We start from the raw sequence: 17557 nt of genomic DNA on the forward strand, positions 1-17557 counted from the left end.
TATCATTCAAGCTCTAGTAACAAGCCCAACACTGGCCACAGATACTTCTATAACACTTGAGCTAGATCAAGTACAGATCCATTAAGGTGGTGAAACATGACACAGGTTTTTAAGGCACTACAGTAAATATCACCCTCAGCAGCCAGCAACAATATGAGAGCTAACAAGATGTTGCAGTGTAATTATGTTGTACTGTGACTGTAGGTCAACAAAAGGAAGATTTTGAACAGCATCAGAGAATTAGCATCAGTCTCCAATAACATACAAATAAATAAGTATTTCAAAGAAGAAAAAGTTGTATTTCTGTGAAACTGCAACTTTTACAATAGACACAGCTGTACCATGAGCATAGATAAGGTAATTGTTCTTTCTCTTACCACCACCTGTAGCATAAATATGTAAGTTTAAATGTGTTTATTATAGTGATGAAACAGTTGGTCGATTTATTGATAAGGCAATTGATTCAATCAGTTATTTGACTGAATTGTCAACAATTTTGGTGATGAACTAACCTTAATTTTTCAAGTAAAAATTCCAAAAAGTCACTGGTTTCAACTTCTCAAATGTGAGGATTTGCTGCTATTGATTTTGATTATATTTTATATATTTATATTGTTATGTTGTACAATTTCTATGATTATTATGTCTATCAATATAAATTGTTTTTGGGACATTTCACCATCATATTAGCAACTGAATATTGTCAGTTTTTGGGCTGTTAGTCAATTAAAAAATGAAGTTACATTGGGTGGGGAAAGTGTTTTTTGATTATTTTTCACAATTAGACTAAATAATTAATTAATTCATCAGAAAAATATATAATACCTAATAGTTGTAGACATAATGTATTAGTTAAATAGTTATGGATGGCTGTATATAAAACATACAAAAAACCAAGAAAGACTTAGTATAAGAAATAATACTATAGACACATTGTACCATATCACACAAACCAACACACAAAAACAAACTCAGCTACAGGTATGGATGAACTGAGTTCATAATGTATTACTACAGGAGAAACAAGATGGAGTTGAATTCCCAGTACACAGGGAAGCCAGTCAACTACATCAGCACACAGTGGGAAAATGAAATGTTGTGTTCAACAGCCCCATAAACTGTTCAGTTTCCTCGGTTTCACAAGAGGAAAGAATTTGAAGCAGTGTGTGGAGAGGCAAGACATGAAACACACATAAATGCTCAAATACAAACCCCATAGCTACATACAGAAACACGCTGACTCAAACACACACATACTATTTCACACAAGCAATTTCACAAAACCACATATATAAACACTCAAACACTCCCACCGCATACACAGGCACACGCTTCTATGAACACGCACGTGCACAAACACACACACACAAAGAGCGTAGAAGTGTATGTATGCAGTGAATGGCTCCATTTCTCTCAATAGGGAGAATGAGCTGCCTGCAGCAAAGCCTCCTTTAGTCAGTCTGCTGAGATCTCTAAAACCAACAATACTAGTCAGACTGAGAGAGAAGAAGGGAGGAGTAAAAAACAGTCATAAATGGCACCTACGCTGCAAAAGCGGATGAAGAGGCAGAATGGAGGAGAACATGGAATCATGAAGAGTAAAACAGAATTGTGCGACCACAGTTGATGCTGAGTATTTCCATGGTATCTCACATTTACTGATTTGACTTTACAAAGTGTGACTGTTCAACCTGATATCTAAACCAGACACAGAGTTTGAGATTATGAATGAATAAAACATACTATATTAGAAAATGAGAAACATGAACTGGAGGACATGATGTCTTTTGACGCCTGTAGCACACATCAGACACATCGAACAGACAACAGTAGACAGGCACAGTAGCTGGGACATGTCAGTGAGATGAAATTGTTGATGATGGGGAAAAGACTAAGGTGCTGGCTGACTTCTGTGTGCCATCAATGCTCCAAAAAAGAATTATATTGGAAACAGGCCAACTATGAAGGTATGATATCTTTCCACACATGGCAAAGACACACAATGACAAGTAGGCATTACCTGCAACTGTAATTGACAGTGCATAACAGTGTAGGTAATACTGAGGAATATAAAGAGCGGAGGAGAAGTCTCTCTGGTCTGCTATAACATTGGTACTGTGCAGGAGAGTGACACAAAAACAGCCAATTGTACTTGCGACCAAAGATAGAGACCAAGACAAGCCTGAATGAAAACACCCAGACCATAACAGTCCATGTCAATATAAACAAGACAAAGAGCCATATTAGTGGTTCTATAAGCTGCACATAGCTGACATGGTGGTGCTTCGAACTAAATGCTACCATCAGCCTGCTTACATTGCTCACAAGCACATTGGTAACATGCTGATGTTGGGCAATTATGTTTACCATGTTCATCATCTTAGTTTATCATGTTAGTATGCTACAATTAGCTAATTAGAGCTAAACGAAAGTCTGAAGAACAGCTGGAGCTGCTGGGAATGTAATTAGTTTTGCAGGTAATTGGTCATAAACCAAAGTATTGGACAAATTAAAATTTTGGCCTGATTATGCTGCTAGATAAAAAGTGAGAAGATCACGAAAGTGATTAAAATTCACCCTGAGGGTGCCATTAATGCCTGTGCCGAATTTAAGCCACGGCACTAGTTTAGCTGAAAAGCCAAGTGTACTCAGTCGAGAACAAAGGTCAAGACTGAGACAAGTCATAATGAAAACATCTATTCAACAAAAACAAGTCCCACGTAATTGAAACTTTTAAATTGAAAAATTGAAATCCTTTACATACACAACAATGTTATTGTATAGGTTTACAAGTCAGATGCAAGTATTTGCAGCTTGCTTACTGCCGCCTGGAAAACTCTATAGGATGGTACTGAATCTTGATGCCACAATGTCCGTCAACCTGATATGACGTGCAAATTGACATCGCCAGTGTATGGGCTTACATATTGTAGGAAATAATGAGTTTGGGTGTGGTGATGCCAACATACACCAAAGTGTGTTATCTTTAAATGTGTGAAACCAGATATAATGTCGGCTGTACTAGTAACTCTGATCTGGATAAATGACAAATAGGACAAAAGCACCTGCTGTTACATCGTGAAACACATTAAAACACCTTAAATAACTATGATTTAATATTTTTAAGGGTTTTTTTTAAAGCCACATGAATTTCCTGACAGAATAAAGAGACAGAAAGAGAAAAGCACACAAAATAATAGCACACAATACCTAAGCTCTGGAGAAGGGAGATAGAAATAGAGATAGGAGCAAAAACAGAAAACAATAGACAGCCCCATTAGGCAGAGGTTATTGAGTAAATTCATCTCACTAGACAAAAGCTTCTCTGCTTCTTCCAAACTCAACATTTTCTCTGAAATTTCGGTCCATTTGCAGCCCCTCACATCTGTTAAAAGCTAAATAGCCCATCTGTATTGCCTTAAAATAGTTTCCCATACATCACCACCCTTTAAAGGTAGCAATACGTTGGGCAATTTCAACGGTCAAGGAGATGCCTGGGCTCTACCGTTTTCAAACAGGAAACCTTAAGGTGCTTTAAATGGATTTCAACATGTTTTTGACCCTGTGATTTACTTTGTTGTGGGGGAGTGGAAGCATTTACTATCAACACTACACCGTTACCGTGTCTTATCAGCCGTATCCTTCTTTCAGACAGAACGCAAGGGAATTTAAAGCTGGCAGAATCACATACAGAGACAAAAAGGCAGGCGGGAAACAGAGCTGGATTGGCAGAGCCCCACTCTAGGAGGCTTAAAAAATGAGCAGAGAAGGATCATTTCTCAACTCAAGAAAGTTCATTTATCACGACAAGCAAAAGCCTGTTTCCTTCAAGCAGCACCTGCTTACTGTACTTGTCCTACAATTCAGAGCAAAACGAATGTTCGGTTGAGATGATGGACAAATAGAACTGATCTATCTGTCCCAGAAGCTTGATTACCCAGAGAGATATTGACTGTTGCCCAGTTTGGTGCTTAATCGATTAAACTATCAAAGTTCAAAGCAAATGCCAAAATTTTTGTATGCTTCCGGAGGCTGCTTAAGGATGCAAAAAACAACTGCTGTGGTGTCCTTGAGCAAAACGCTTAACTTGGACGGTATATGTCCCATAATAAGGGCCAAGACACACATGAAAGGACACACCACATATGGTTCTTTGATTCTCTTTCTCAAACCATACACAAACAAAACCCTATGGCCACCCCTCCCTCACACATGCAGGTTTGTGATTGACTAAGCACTCAACAAAATGAGACGAGCCTCAGTGTGTGCGAGCGCGGCTGTCTGTGGAAGATGATTGGGGGAATGTCACTGTATTCACTGAATCAGCGTTTCTGCCCTGTCATTGCTGTCATTTCACCGCAGTTTCCTCACACTGAGGCCAACCTGTCAGGATCCCTCTCAAAATGTTTAAAAGATCGATGACCATGTCTGTTTACCTTATATTTTCCCCATATGGCAAATTGTTTCTTTTGACAGTGTGATGAAACACTAATCACGAAAACGCTATTTTTTGTTTGTTTTGGTGTGTTTCTTTATTTTTGTTTTTGGTTGAAACTGAGGGATATAAATATTGACTGGACTCCTGGTGGGCCTTGTTTGGCCCCGTAGTGGAAGACTGAACTCTGGATCGTTATATTTATCAAAGCAGGAGAAACGAAACAGTTGAGTAATCCAAAGCTTGGCATTATAATGAAAGTTACAGTACACTCATTACTTTTTGAGGATACTAATAACTCATACTTTATACTGCAATTTACCTTGCAATTTAATTGACAGAAATTGCCAGAATAAAGTGCGTCTTTGAAAACTTCATCCAAACAACAGTTGACAACACAGTTTGACAATACCACACTTTTTAAACGAACATTACTATTTTTCCTTGCTGGAGAAACTGTCTTAATCTGGGCCAAATTATATCCTGCTACAATGGATCAATGCAGGCAAATAGTAATGACACTACGCATAAGGGACTACCTGGCAAGTAATAGTACAGGACGCTAAGAACAGTAATGTTTAATGTTTAAATTTAGAGGGTATTGTCCCGCTTATACCGTGGTCCTTTGCCATCCAAATGCCACATATAATCAAATTAAAATTATCAGTCATTAATTTACACATTCAAAAAATTTTGGATGTCACTTTTCTGTATTAAACATCATGAAATATAGTTCAGGAGTCTCCGAATTTCAATTGTTGGCAGGCAACATCTAGCTAAACAGAAAGGGCGTCTCAAGGCCACAAGTTTTACAGTCCTGACAAGTTTTAAAAGTGGGAAAGAGAAATCTCGCTGATTGCTGTCAATTTCAAGAAGAGACAATAGCGACATGTTCTGAGACATATTATTAAATGTGTTTGTCCAGCGGAGATAACTTTACACAGCTCTCTCTTTCTCTCTCTCTATCTCTCTCTTTCTCTCTCTCTATCTCTCTCTCTCTCTCTCTTTCTCTCTCTTTATCTCTATCTCTCTCTTTATCTCTTTCTCTCTCTCTCTTTATCTCTTTCTTTCTTTCTCTCTCTCTTTCTTTCTCTCTCTCTTTCTCTCTCTTTCTCTTTTTCTCTCTCTCTCTCTCTCTCTCTCTCATAGAACGTCACACAGCCTGCCTCTCTCTCCACCCTCTATCGGAGACCCGGAGTCTCTCTCTCTTTTTCCCTCACTCTTACCCATAACTTCACATCTCTTTATTTCTGTGCAGTTTCTGTCACATTTCCTCTCCAGTCTCCCCTCCTTTTCCCTGCAGCTGTCCCTCGGACTCAGGCTACCACTTTCACTGCAGCTAATGTTATTTAGGTCCTCTGGCCTCTTTCTTCTTTCCATCGTTAGTTGATCTTGACTTCCACATTCATGATAATATGATACATTTAAAATTACATTTGCATGGTTCTCAATGAGAAGCTCTTAATCCTTTTTTTTTTTCCAGTTGCTGCTGGTTACACAAATCACCCTAGTTCCAAGCTCTTTAGCTGAGGCTCAGCTGTTGTTGTCTTTACGCGCATTAATTTAGAACTGCAGTTAAACACCTGAGTCCTAGGCATTCGGTTAAACTGTCCAGTTACTACAGTTAACCCACACCTTCCAATCAATCAGAATCCCGAATCGCCAGTGGCTGAGGTATCATATTATAAGAAACCATTAGAGATGTCCCGAGCCAAGGAGTTTGTGCTCAGCCTAAGATAGTTTGTGAAAGTAGAACACCACTGTACAATACCTGCTACTACTATTCACATAGTATTTTATAAATCCCAAACCTCCCTCCTAGCATCCACCTATAAGCTCTGACTTTACGCTCCCCTTGGCAGGAAGTTGCCATCGTCACTCCTGACTCTCTGCTCTGCTGAGCTTGGTACTTCATTTTGAGAAGTGATGAGGTCAGAGCCTAGACACTAATCATCCTCACCATATGTATTCTACACTCATATAAATAAGCTATTCTACATGAGTGGGCAAAGTGAATGACTTTCTTGTTTCTCCAAACACACTTGAGCAGAATACTTCAAGTTGTTCATGGTGTGGGTTCAAAAGTCTGATGCACACCTCATTACATCCTATATAGTCCACACTGGTAATGTGTCTAATAGTTATCACTTTACAGTGCTCCCGTGGAAGACTCGACACGCTGCACTGGGGTGATTGCGGCATGAGAGTTTCACTAGGAAAATCTTGGAGATGGTGATCAGCAGACTGATATCAACTATATAGGCTATATGATCTAAGGCTAGTCATCGCCAGTTTCATCCAGTGAGTCCCCCATGTCATCCTGTCTCTATATCTCCCCTCACTTCTTTCTTTCCAACTCTGCTTTCTCTCCTCACTTCTTTTAATTCCTAATCACTTCCAGAAAGACCAGAATTTGAAGTGCACAACCTTAACCTCAGTGCCTTTGCTTCTATGTATCCCCTCCTCGTTCTCTGACTCTTCTCCTCTGAGCCACATTGTCAGGAATACCGTCATTCTCTCTTTGCCTCATCGCTTCCGGCTCATTTTTCTTACTCTTTCATATCCTTCTATTTCTCATTTTTTTAAACCTCACCTCAGTTGTTCTCTTCATGCCTTTAGTTTCCTTATGTTACGTCGCTTTCTCTCCTGGTTATCTTTATTCATTCCCCTATATCCTTCTCAAAAGAGAGCAGATTAAATATGTCACTAGTTAGTATTTCAAGTCTTTCAAGTATTTGTTGGAATGAATTACATGGTGGGTTAAAATATTACCAAATACATTTGTTCATCTTTAGGCGGCATGATAAATGGCTAACATTAGTGGACACCAAAGAACAAAAACACATTTCTTAATGGTATTTGAAAGATTCATGAAGAAACGAACTGTATTCGTTTTGATTTTTGCATTTTAATTTTTGCAACTTTGCAACTGTGTACCTAAAAATTGCACAAAAGTTGGACAGAAATGTAACATCTGTCATTACATTCCCATTTGACCTTCTCACCCCTGCAACATTCCAGTTTCTTCGGCCTCTTTCCTCCTCCAGTGAGCCTTAGCAGCAAGCCAAGATAGCAGAGCGCACTGTATATTACCACTTTCACCCATCCTCTCCGCTTCAAAGACCCCAGTTATTCCTCCTTATCCCCAGTTCGGTGTCCAAAAGTCCCCCATTCTTTTACTCTGTCTTTCCCGGGTGTCAAGTAAGACACTTTTATAGGAGCACATTTTAACAAGCTGCAACACAAAAGTGGTTCCCATTCCCATCCCTAATTCTACTGATCCTCTCTGGTGTCAGCCATGTTCACTTCAGTCTCCAAAGGAAGTGACAGATCTTAAGAGTGAAACTCAAACTGTCTCATAAAACACTGGAGGAAGCTGGACTCGCTAAAATTGTATCTTTGGCGTTTTTTTTGTCCCCTTGGTGTCACTTGGCGAGAAGCAGCAGACATCATCTGGGTTGTTTAAGATAAGCCTGCAGTGCACTGTTTCTGCAACATCATGATATGTGAATTCTGAGTATTGACTTTCAAGCAGTCAAACAGTTTCTTCTCTCTGAGACTGTAAAGGAGCATACTCTAACATAAGAATTTTCACCCAACAAAGCTTTACATAGGCTTGCCTGGGGGAGAATTCCGGATGAACAAAACAGCAAAAAAAACTACCCCCCTCATAAGCCAATTCCATATAGTATTTAAACTTGTTTTTAACTTTTTTCTTTTGGCTTTTTTGGTTTGTATGGCTGAACCATTTCTTGTGCTTTAAGGCCCAGTTTGAGACCAGCAGTACAGATAACAGAAGACAAGAGCTGCATCTGAAAGCCATTAAAGGAAAAAACGAAACAAGACTGAAGCACTCTAACTTTGACCTTGGCCCAGCACTAAATATATACAAGGAGAGAAGGAGGGTAAAGGGAGGATGTCCCAGTGTGTGTGTGTGTGTGTGAGAAATATGGGGACGTGCTGATTGGACTAATGTTGCAGAAGAACAGGAAACACAGACAATTTCAGTGATTTTGTTCAGTTACACATCGAGATATGGGTCGTGCATGCACATACCCGCACACACACATATGGACCGACACTCACACGGATTATTCTGCTGCCTCAAATGCTCAGACAGCACAGAGCATAAAGGCCGATATTGGCCATTTGGGACAACAAATACAAGCTGTATGGTCTGCAGCAGCAGAAGAAAATGGGCCGCTAAAATTCTTTTAATTGCTGACAAAACAGCGGCAGAATTATCCTTGCTCACACTAGGACAGGAAATAACTACCCCACCCGTCAACACGCCACTCGTCTCAATTCGAAAATCCCGAACGCAGTTGCTAACGACAATTAAGCTCCTTGCAAGTCCTTATTTTGAACTCAGGAAGCAACTGTTTGCAGTCAGGTAGTGTGTAAATGTGGCTGCCACCTCCATCTTGCGGTTACCTGTCTCATCTGTGTCGGATCATCTCTTACCCTTACAAGAGAAACTATTTCAATCTGCCTGCCCTGTTTGATCTGCTGTTGCCTTTCACTGAGGAGGCTGCATCAAAAAGATGTGGGGAACTTAAAAGCTCCATTGCCTCTCTCCATCTCTCTCTGCTTATTTTGCTCCCATCCTCTCTTTCTCAGTCTCTTCCTTTGTCTATTTTGTTCAGACTGAAGTTGGGAGCTATAAGTACTCAGTCACTGGCTGATCAGAAAAGGAAGGGAAAAACAAGACTAACTGGTTCATATCACCATCGTTTATCACCATTACTCATATGTTGAAGTCAATACAACAAGAGAATATATTATCATATAATATAAATCATTTACAAAGATATTCCTATTGTCTCCTTGTACATTCACAAAACAGGCTACCTGGATTCTCCTCTGATTATAAAATAAGAAGCCTTACTATTATTACAGCTTTTCCTTTTCATTATTCTGCTTTGTTACACTGTCAGAGGTCCTCTCATTCACAAAGTCTTTCATCTTCCAATCTCTTTCATCTTTCTGCCCACATTCTTCCAGCAAATTGGTTGTTGAATGCTACTCTTTAAAAAATCATTGTTACATTAAGACTTTCAGACCTGCTACAGGGGCAACCCACCACTTCCCCCGTCACCACCGTGATCCTCAGATTCATCTGGCAGATTCAACTGAGAGGTTTTCCAGACACTGGCTTTATCCCACCACCACAAGGATCACGACTTCCGGGGATCCTGTCCTCTCTCCAATTTTCCCGAACGTACATTTAATGAGGATACTTTTTTAAATTCTGGACTGTTGTTATCCCAATAAAAGTTATCATTTGAAGCGAGCTTTCCTTATTAAAAAGACTGACCGAGACACACCAAGCCAGCGGAGGGAAAGAAACATCTTCAACACCTCACTTTTTGGTTATAGTCAAGTATGTAACCTAGTGCAAATGTTTCCACTGATAAGTCTTACTTGGTGCTATCACAACACATCTGTCACATTTTTATTTGAAGAAGTCTATCACTCTATTATTTCATATGCCGTCTGAACAAATCAGACAAATTATCATCCAAAAGCAGTTAAAACAACTTGTTTTGTGTAGTATGTGGGATTCAAACTGGTATTTTGCCATATAATATCAGCTTACTTGGCAGGCTAGTCATCTGCAGCTCAACAGGAGAGAGTATGATTCTAACACTGATGGGTTGGTGCTTTGGCTCCCACTGGGACTGTCCATACACCATTTAAATGAAGGCACACCCAATAAAAACCTTTGGCTAAATGTCATGTTCATCCCATCCTATGGACATGTTATGATAACGCATACTTCCTCAGTGTGTCTCTCACTGAAACAGTTAAAACAGCTTTAGCAATCTGCTTTTTTGTCATTCTATTGCCACCTCTCCTCCCTGGTTTATTTATTACAAAACCTTAAAGTATATAGCTGCTCAACGCAGACGAACCGCAGGGTGCATTGTCGATCGTCTATGGCTCTCATCTCAGCTGGGGTTTGAGCCACTAAGGGCTGATGCGCAGACACAGCTTCAGCTCCACCCCCACCTGACCTCACACACACAAACACACACACACACACACACAGACACACACACACACACATACACACTCTCCCCCTGTGGTGGTAGGTGCTTTTGCCCAAACAATGGTTTCCTGCTAGGCAGGTGGTGAGCCTGCTGAGTCCACTCTCCCTTATAACGCGGCACATAAAACTCAATGTCAAGGGAGCGTCACACTGAACAGACTTAGTCAATGGGAAAGGAAGTTGCATCCATGTTCAGAGAATGAGGCAGTTCACCCAAATACACCTTATAGAAAAGCACTATGATGTGTTAGATTCATCAATTAATCTTAACAGGACATTACAGTTTCAACTACACTTGGCACTCAGTAGAGCGCATACCTCTGCCAAGGCGAAAAATGCCCTCTCTCGCAATATTAAGAAAAGTGATTAAAAAATCCTAGATCTGCCCCTTTAACCAGATCCACCCCAGCATTTATTGGGTTCCTCCCTGACGCATGCCCCATCCCTCCACCAAGTTTGGTGCAAAATGGTTCAATTCTTTTTCGGTAATCCTGCTGACAAAGAAACAAATCGACAAACAAATAAACCAAAAAACAGACACGGGAGAAAATATAACATCCTTGCCGAAGGTAATAATGACAGCATAACCTTAGAATATGAATAAATCTATATCTATATCTATAGATATATCTATATCTATATCTATAGATATATCTATATCTATATCTATAGATATATTTTTAAAAAAAAAAAACAGGTTTGTCCCAGATAATCACATAAAAATGTCATAAAAACTACCTGATGTACATACAGGCACTGCATGATACCACATCCATTATTAATACTTTGTACTGTAAACACAGTATCAGTCCCCTAATACTTAAGTGTTGTCATACCTATTGGAGATTTAAAAAAAAAAATGCAAGAACGTTCATAAGGGTTCCTTGAAAAATGTAACTGAACACTGAAGACAATCGCATCATCCTGGAACTCCTTTAAATATGACTGAACGCCGTTTACAGCACACGCAGAATGTCTATAATACGTAGAAAGGTGGATACATAGAGAGCGGGAAGAAAGGATGATCTCCTATAAGAACGAATTAATAATAAAAGACTCCAAGAATAAACTAGGTAATTAGGTTACAGGCAGCTCAAAGCACACGCAGCACCTCTGTCATCAGAGTCTGATTCTGACTAATTTCAGGCTAAAAGCTCTGAAAACACTATGTGTCTGCGGGTGTAACATGAGGTAATATGTTCCACGGCCATTATGTCAACCACAACCGTGCATGCAGTCACTTTGGATGTCACGCCTGGGCCCCGAAGTGAAGGTGATGTTCAGGGTTTCTGCCTTATCAACATGTCCCAGCACAGGCTCATCATGACACACACACACACACACACACACACACACATCCACGCACACACTTAAAGGGGGAAGAAGTCTTTCTTTCCCCATACATCTCTTTGCATCTCCTCCATAATTCCCACATCAGCTCTCTCTCACACACACACACACACACACACACACACACACACACACACACACACACACAAGTTCACCCCCGAGTGAGATAAGAAGGGAGAGAAGAGGAGAGGAGGTTGAGAGAAGACTCTCTCCTTTCGCTCTCACTCTCTCTCGCGCGCACACACACACACACACAGATTTTTTGTATGTGCTTGGCAGCCAAAGCGGTGGCTTGGTGCCCGTAGTCTCTCAAAATCAGCCCGTCTGCCTCACCTACGCACTTCAAGTCAAAAATTCATAAGGTGACACAAAACTGTCAGAGCATGTTGATGCGACTCCAAAACGATGATGCTTTGTGTGTGTGTGTGTGTGCCTGTGTGTTTATACAGTAGGTGGGTGGGTAAGGGGAACACAGACACACACACACACACACAAACAGACACACACACACACACACACACACACACACACACACACACATGCCCCAAGCCCTCACAGGTCAAACATCCTACACAGACACATTCAAAACGTTTACATTTTGCCCCTAAAAAATAGGCACAGAGCTGCATACACGTACAAACTTCTACACATGCACACACACACATACACAGTGTGGTCTCAGTGCACGAGACCTCGCATGCACGCAATCATATACACCGACATGAACGCGAACAGTGGACGCCAAGTGTGTTTCCAAGTTGGCTGCGTGTCTTGTGTGCAGATGCAACGATGCTCATGTTCATACTGGGTTCACTCCTCATTTTCAGCAGAGAGTCATCACAATAAACCTCAACAGCTACAACGCAACTCCGGCAATATTCTTATGAGGGCTCATGTGCCTGCGGTGCTCAGCGGAGGAAATAGAAGATACTAGGAAGTCAAATGGCATCACTGTTAAATTGCGACAGCATTCCTCTAATACTCCTGTCATCTGGTATGTGCCATATTAACATTAAAGCTCGGGCATGTGGAACATACAACTCCCCGTGGAGCTCACACTAACAGCCTATTCGTATCGCCACTTTGCTTCCCAATTCCGCAGTTCCATGCCAGTGAAGTAAGGCAATCCTTCACCTTCAGCCCAACTTGACCAATTCCACCAGAAGAAAAAAAAAAAAAAAAATCAACGGGCGACGTTCAGTCATTTGGCGGAGAGTCCATCCGCAACCTCGGCGTGCGTCTGGTTGCTACTCCCCGGGTGCGCAACACGAGCCATGCGAGGTTTCAAAGCGCAAACACGAAACAACACAAAACCTGTTATCTCCTGCGGCACGGATTGGTCCATGTGTGCCCCTGTTAGGAACGGTGAGGGAAGAGAGACATCGGCGGTGGGTATGGAGGAGGACAACGAGAGGAAAGAGGAAGGGTCGGAGAAGGAGAGGAATGTCACCAACATTTCGGATGTGGAAAAAAAAAAAAAAAAAAAACTCCACGACGAGTAGAGAGATGATGAACAACCACAAAAAGTTTGGCTGTACTTACTGATCAAACCGTCCCTCCGCGTTCGTTCTGTTTGGCATCTTATTAGGATGTAGGAGTTGCAGCGGAAGACACTTCCATCCCCGGCGGGCTTGTTACACGGCAGCGGCACCAGCACCGGTTCCAACGCTCAGCTCTGCAGTTCCGTGCGCACAGGAGAGCAGCGCTCAGCATGAATGACAGGAGGGCTGCGGTTGGACTCCGGCATCCCCTGGTAGAGAGGGAGGAGAGCGAGAGAGAGAGAGAGAAAGGTTAGCGACAGGACTGCGCCCCCTGGTTGCGTTACTGCGTTACAGCGGATCGCCACACGCACCACTCAATGGTGCGCATAGGTGGCAGCACAGGCCCCGGCACAGGCTGTGGTACCCTGTGTCCTCATGGTCCATGTAGTCTGGTCCAGGATCACAAGTGACATGATGAAGCTTGTTTTACTGGACTCAGATTCTGTGATGTATTCTCATTAAAGGGCTACTCCTATTTAGCTTGACTGATCGCTCCTGTCATCATATAAATGGATGCCGAGTGGCACGGCTCTGTTTTCATGTCTCCCCTGGTGTTGGTGTGTGTGTGTGTGTGTAACGTCTTTTGTGTGTTTCTTTCATGTCACTGTATTGCATGTGCATATGTAAAAGCGTGCATGTGTGTTTTTCAGCCCGAGCGCGAGTACCTGTCCGTGCATACATATCCGTTTATCAGCCTGCTGTGTGCGTGTGCGCCTGTTCAATAACTTCCACTCCTCCCATGGAACTTGACAAATGATTTCCAATCGGCAGTGCTGACCTTGTGTGCTACTTCACCAAAGACCACCGGCTGCTGGGGCTAAACTAGAGCAGATTTTCACTCCAAAAACTTTTTCTTTACAGAAAAGCGGCCTGAATAATGAATGTAAAAGCTAAGCAGACGATAAATTTAATCCTTTTACATCAATTAAAAGGAAACACTGTCAGTGATGTTTCCATGTAAACTGTCTTTTAGACAGTGCTAAGCAGATTCTTGTGCCCCCTCGTGTTTCAAAAGGTTTTTCTCACGGCAGACATTTTGACTCATCAGCTATTAACATAAATGATGGCTCTGTTCTTTGCAAGTGTGCCAGGAAGCAACAACGGTGCGACGGTGAGCACAGCAGGCACAGGACCAGGACCCTGAAACTGAAGCGGCTAAATAGAATTCAGCAATCATTAAATGCAGTATTTTGCACCTGTGCTTCTCCTTTTGTGACATGTCAACATCTTATGTGAAAACGGCCTATCGGCAGTCAAATAAACAAATGATGAGTGGTTACAAGTCGACATATTTGTTTCCAAGTGGTCAGGAAAAGGACAATATCCATTTGTAAAGGACGACATGTTGACTGTTGCCTGGTTGTTTTTCAAATGACTGCCGATGCAGCTGTAAGCTTATTTTTGTTTTACATTAATCCAGACTTGTTTTTTTTATAACACTGAATCACATGTGAAAGGAACCTTCAGAGAATTAATCACCCAACTCTGCACCACAGGTCATTTTAGCCTCTTTCAGTTCTTTGTTTTGGGTTTACAGCACATTTACTGCTTGCTTCATCCTCAGGGCTCACATCAACCTTGTTTCAAGATGCAGCTGCTTTTGATCATTTTGCAAAACATAGCACACCTTCTTCAATTGATTTACCGCAGTCCAGGTAGGCATAATAACACTGTAGCTAGCAGACGCTGTTTGGAAAACTCACCTTGTTGGCGCATTCAAAGAAGCTCTTATATTTGAATCTGCTACACAGCAAGGTTTTTTAATGCAAGTAACAACTAAATTCACACAGCCATGTTTGCTTGTTTGCGCTTTTGAATTAAAAATTTCCACAGCTTTTTGGCAGCTGATAGGCCTTTTTCCAAGGAAGACATTTTAAACCATCATAGTGAGAAAAGCACCCTTGTAAATAATACGTTTCAGGGTCCTGGTAATGTTTATGCTGACTCACCTTTACACTGACATGACTTACTAGGATGCTTGAGTAAACCGGAGCCATTTTAAATGTTATTGGTAACACCTGCGCTTTTCCTACTACGACATGTCAAATGTCAACTGTAAAAAAGGCCTATTGTCAATATTCAGACGTCGGACGCTACCCAGATGAATTCACACAAAGACTTTAGGCAATGGTCCTTACCTGCAACAATAGTGATACCAATGTGACTTTGAGAAAAAAAAAAGGCAAACTGTTCAAATTAAAGGATTTTATGTGTAGATTCATTTCCTTGGCATACAGAACTCAAATTAACCAATGGCTGGAAGATTTTTTTTTAAATGTTTGAACTTTTGCTAAACTTTGGAAAGTGGTTCAGAAATGTTAAATATGATATAGTATAGAAGTGGTTGAGTTAAAACAACATTCAACCTCTAGCTGCATTTGCAGTCTAGTACTATCTTTAATTTATTGTACTAGGGTGGTATAATTATAAGTACAATTTTGACATCATGATGTCCACTGTAACCCTAGAAATACAGTGAGAGATTTGGGGAGAGGAAAGACAAGTGAATTAAAAAAAAAAAAAAAAAAAAAAAAAAAAAAAGTGACTAAAAGGAGGATGTGTTGTTTGTGTGTTTTCAAGTCCTATCTATCACCTTTGTACATCTGCAAGAATTTGTGCAGTATTTCTTCATCCCCTGCAGTGACCTTTGCAGTTCCCTCGTGCATATTAATGGTGATATTCCTGCCCATATTAGTGATGACTAGGGAGTTTTCATACATGGAGATGAGGTGTCAGGTTCCTCCTCTCCACACTTAGGCAGAGGATGTGATTACACAGATGCTACTCTGCTGCTCAGATTACCTAATGTGTGCATGCATGCTGCATGCGCATGCGTGTGTTTGTGTGAACATCCTTTCCGCTAACTCCCGTTGTCTTGGGTGGCTCGATATGGCACTGCCGGTCTCAGTTCATTTTTCTAATCCTAAATCCTACATTTTAGTCTGCCCTGTTCTGCTTGTACAGCTGGAATCTTTATCAATAAGATCAGCATTATATTAAATGTTTAAAGATTTGTGCCTTTGGATGTTGAAAAGCAGGGACCTGATTCAGTTGAAAGTTAAAGTTGCCTGATTTATTGGTGGCATGGAGGTTACCACCTCTTTAAGGTAAAATATAGAAGAGTTCAATTTCATGTCAGTTATCAGAATAAGGAAAAGGAAAAGGAGAAACACATGAGATACAGTACGTCTATATTTTTGCTTTCCTTTTCATGATCACTGACTGGAGGGTACACTACCATACATTTATTTACCATTACACTACTGAATAAAAATGATATGAATTAACATTGCTGAAAATATCTTTTTTATGGAACTGAAATAAAAGTAGATAAACAGCAGAATAGATAGGACAACTTCTTCCAGTAAGTAACTGTATGTAGCCTTCAGGGTACAATGGTTTGCCACTGCACCCCTGACATGCATATCTATGTATTTACCTGTAAGGGAAAATTTTGTGTACCATATCTAGTGATATATTTTTTTTGCATTAGTTTGGTGCTGTGTTTCTGTCAACCCGACGCATGTAAATTAAATATTCAGTTAGATAATTCACCAATATCTGGCTCTTTAGCAGCTAAAGCAGCTTCCACGATGTTCACCAGCTAGTCACCAACTATGTCAGTGGTTTGGTGCAGGGCAGGTCTCTTGCCACTGCTGGAAACAAAATTGGTGAGAGCAATGCGACTCAAAATATTTGTGGGGTGTAAAGCCAAAACAATGAGCTGAAAGATGCTAAAAAAGCTGCATAGAGCTGAGGGGAACTGTAGAGTTAATAGGAATTCTGTGTGTTAAGCATTATGAGCGACTCCTTTCACATTACAGACATTTGTTCCTTTGCTAATATAAAATCATGGATTAATGCAGCTTTAATGTCTAGTTCTCCCAGGAATCCACATCTAAATACAAACATCCACATGTTGTTGAAGGTAAAATGTACTTCAATGGCCAAAATGCAGGGCTGCACAGGAGTTTATTCATATTTGGAAGGTGTGCACACTGGCTCCTCTGTAACCTACCTAACACCCTTCTCTGGGTAGATCTGTGGGGATATTAACAGGTATATTTGCTGAACTTTCATTTCAGCCTAATGCTGATTATAGAGTACCATTTATTTATCTCATATTTATTTCCAACAAAGTAGAAGCAGAAAACTCATCACTTCCTTTGCCTCAAAGAA

General features: G+C 40.9%; 1 protein-coding gene and 1 long non-coding RNA gene across 8 annotated transcripts in view; one reads left to right on the plus strand and one right to left on the minus strand.

The window, feature by feature from the left end:
- Nucleotides 1–9685, plus strand: part of LOC120804398 — a 35317-nt gene extending 25632 nt beyond the window's left edge. The window contains exon 3 of the long non-coding RNA XR_005709446.1: nucleotides 9489–9685. This is a non-coding gene — a long non-coding RNA (uncharacterized LOC120804398). The remainder of the gene's footprint in view (nucleotides 1–9488) is intronic.
- Nucleotides 1–17557, minus strand: part of LOC120804386 (plexin-A1-like) — a 302292-nt gene that overhangs the window by 253898 nt on the left and 30837 nt on the right. For all 7 annotated transcript variants that reach the window (XR_005709443.1, XM_040153824.1, XM_040153823.1 and 4 more), the window contains exon 2: nucleotides 13380–13587. The gene's annotated coding sequence lies outside the window, so the exon portion shown is untranslated. The remainder of the gene's footprint in view (nucleotides 1–13379; nucleotides 13588–17557) is intronic.

The sequence above is a fragment of the Xiphias gladius genome, chromosome 18, assembly GCF_016859285.1.
Source record: "Xiphias gladius isolate SHS-SW01 ecotype Sanya breed wild chromosome 18, ASM1685928v1, whole genome shotgun sequence".
Classification (NCBI taxonomy): Eukaryota; Metazoa; Chordata; class Actinopteri; order Istiophoriformes; family Xiphiidae; genus Xiphias; species Xiphias gladius.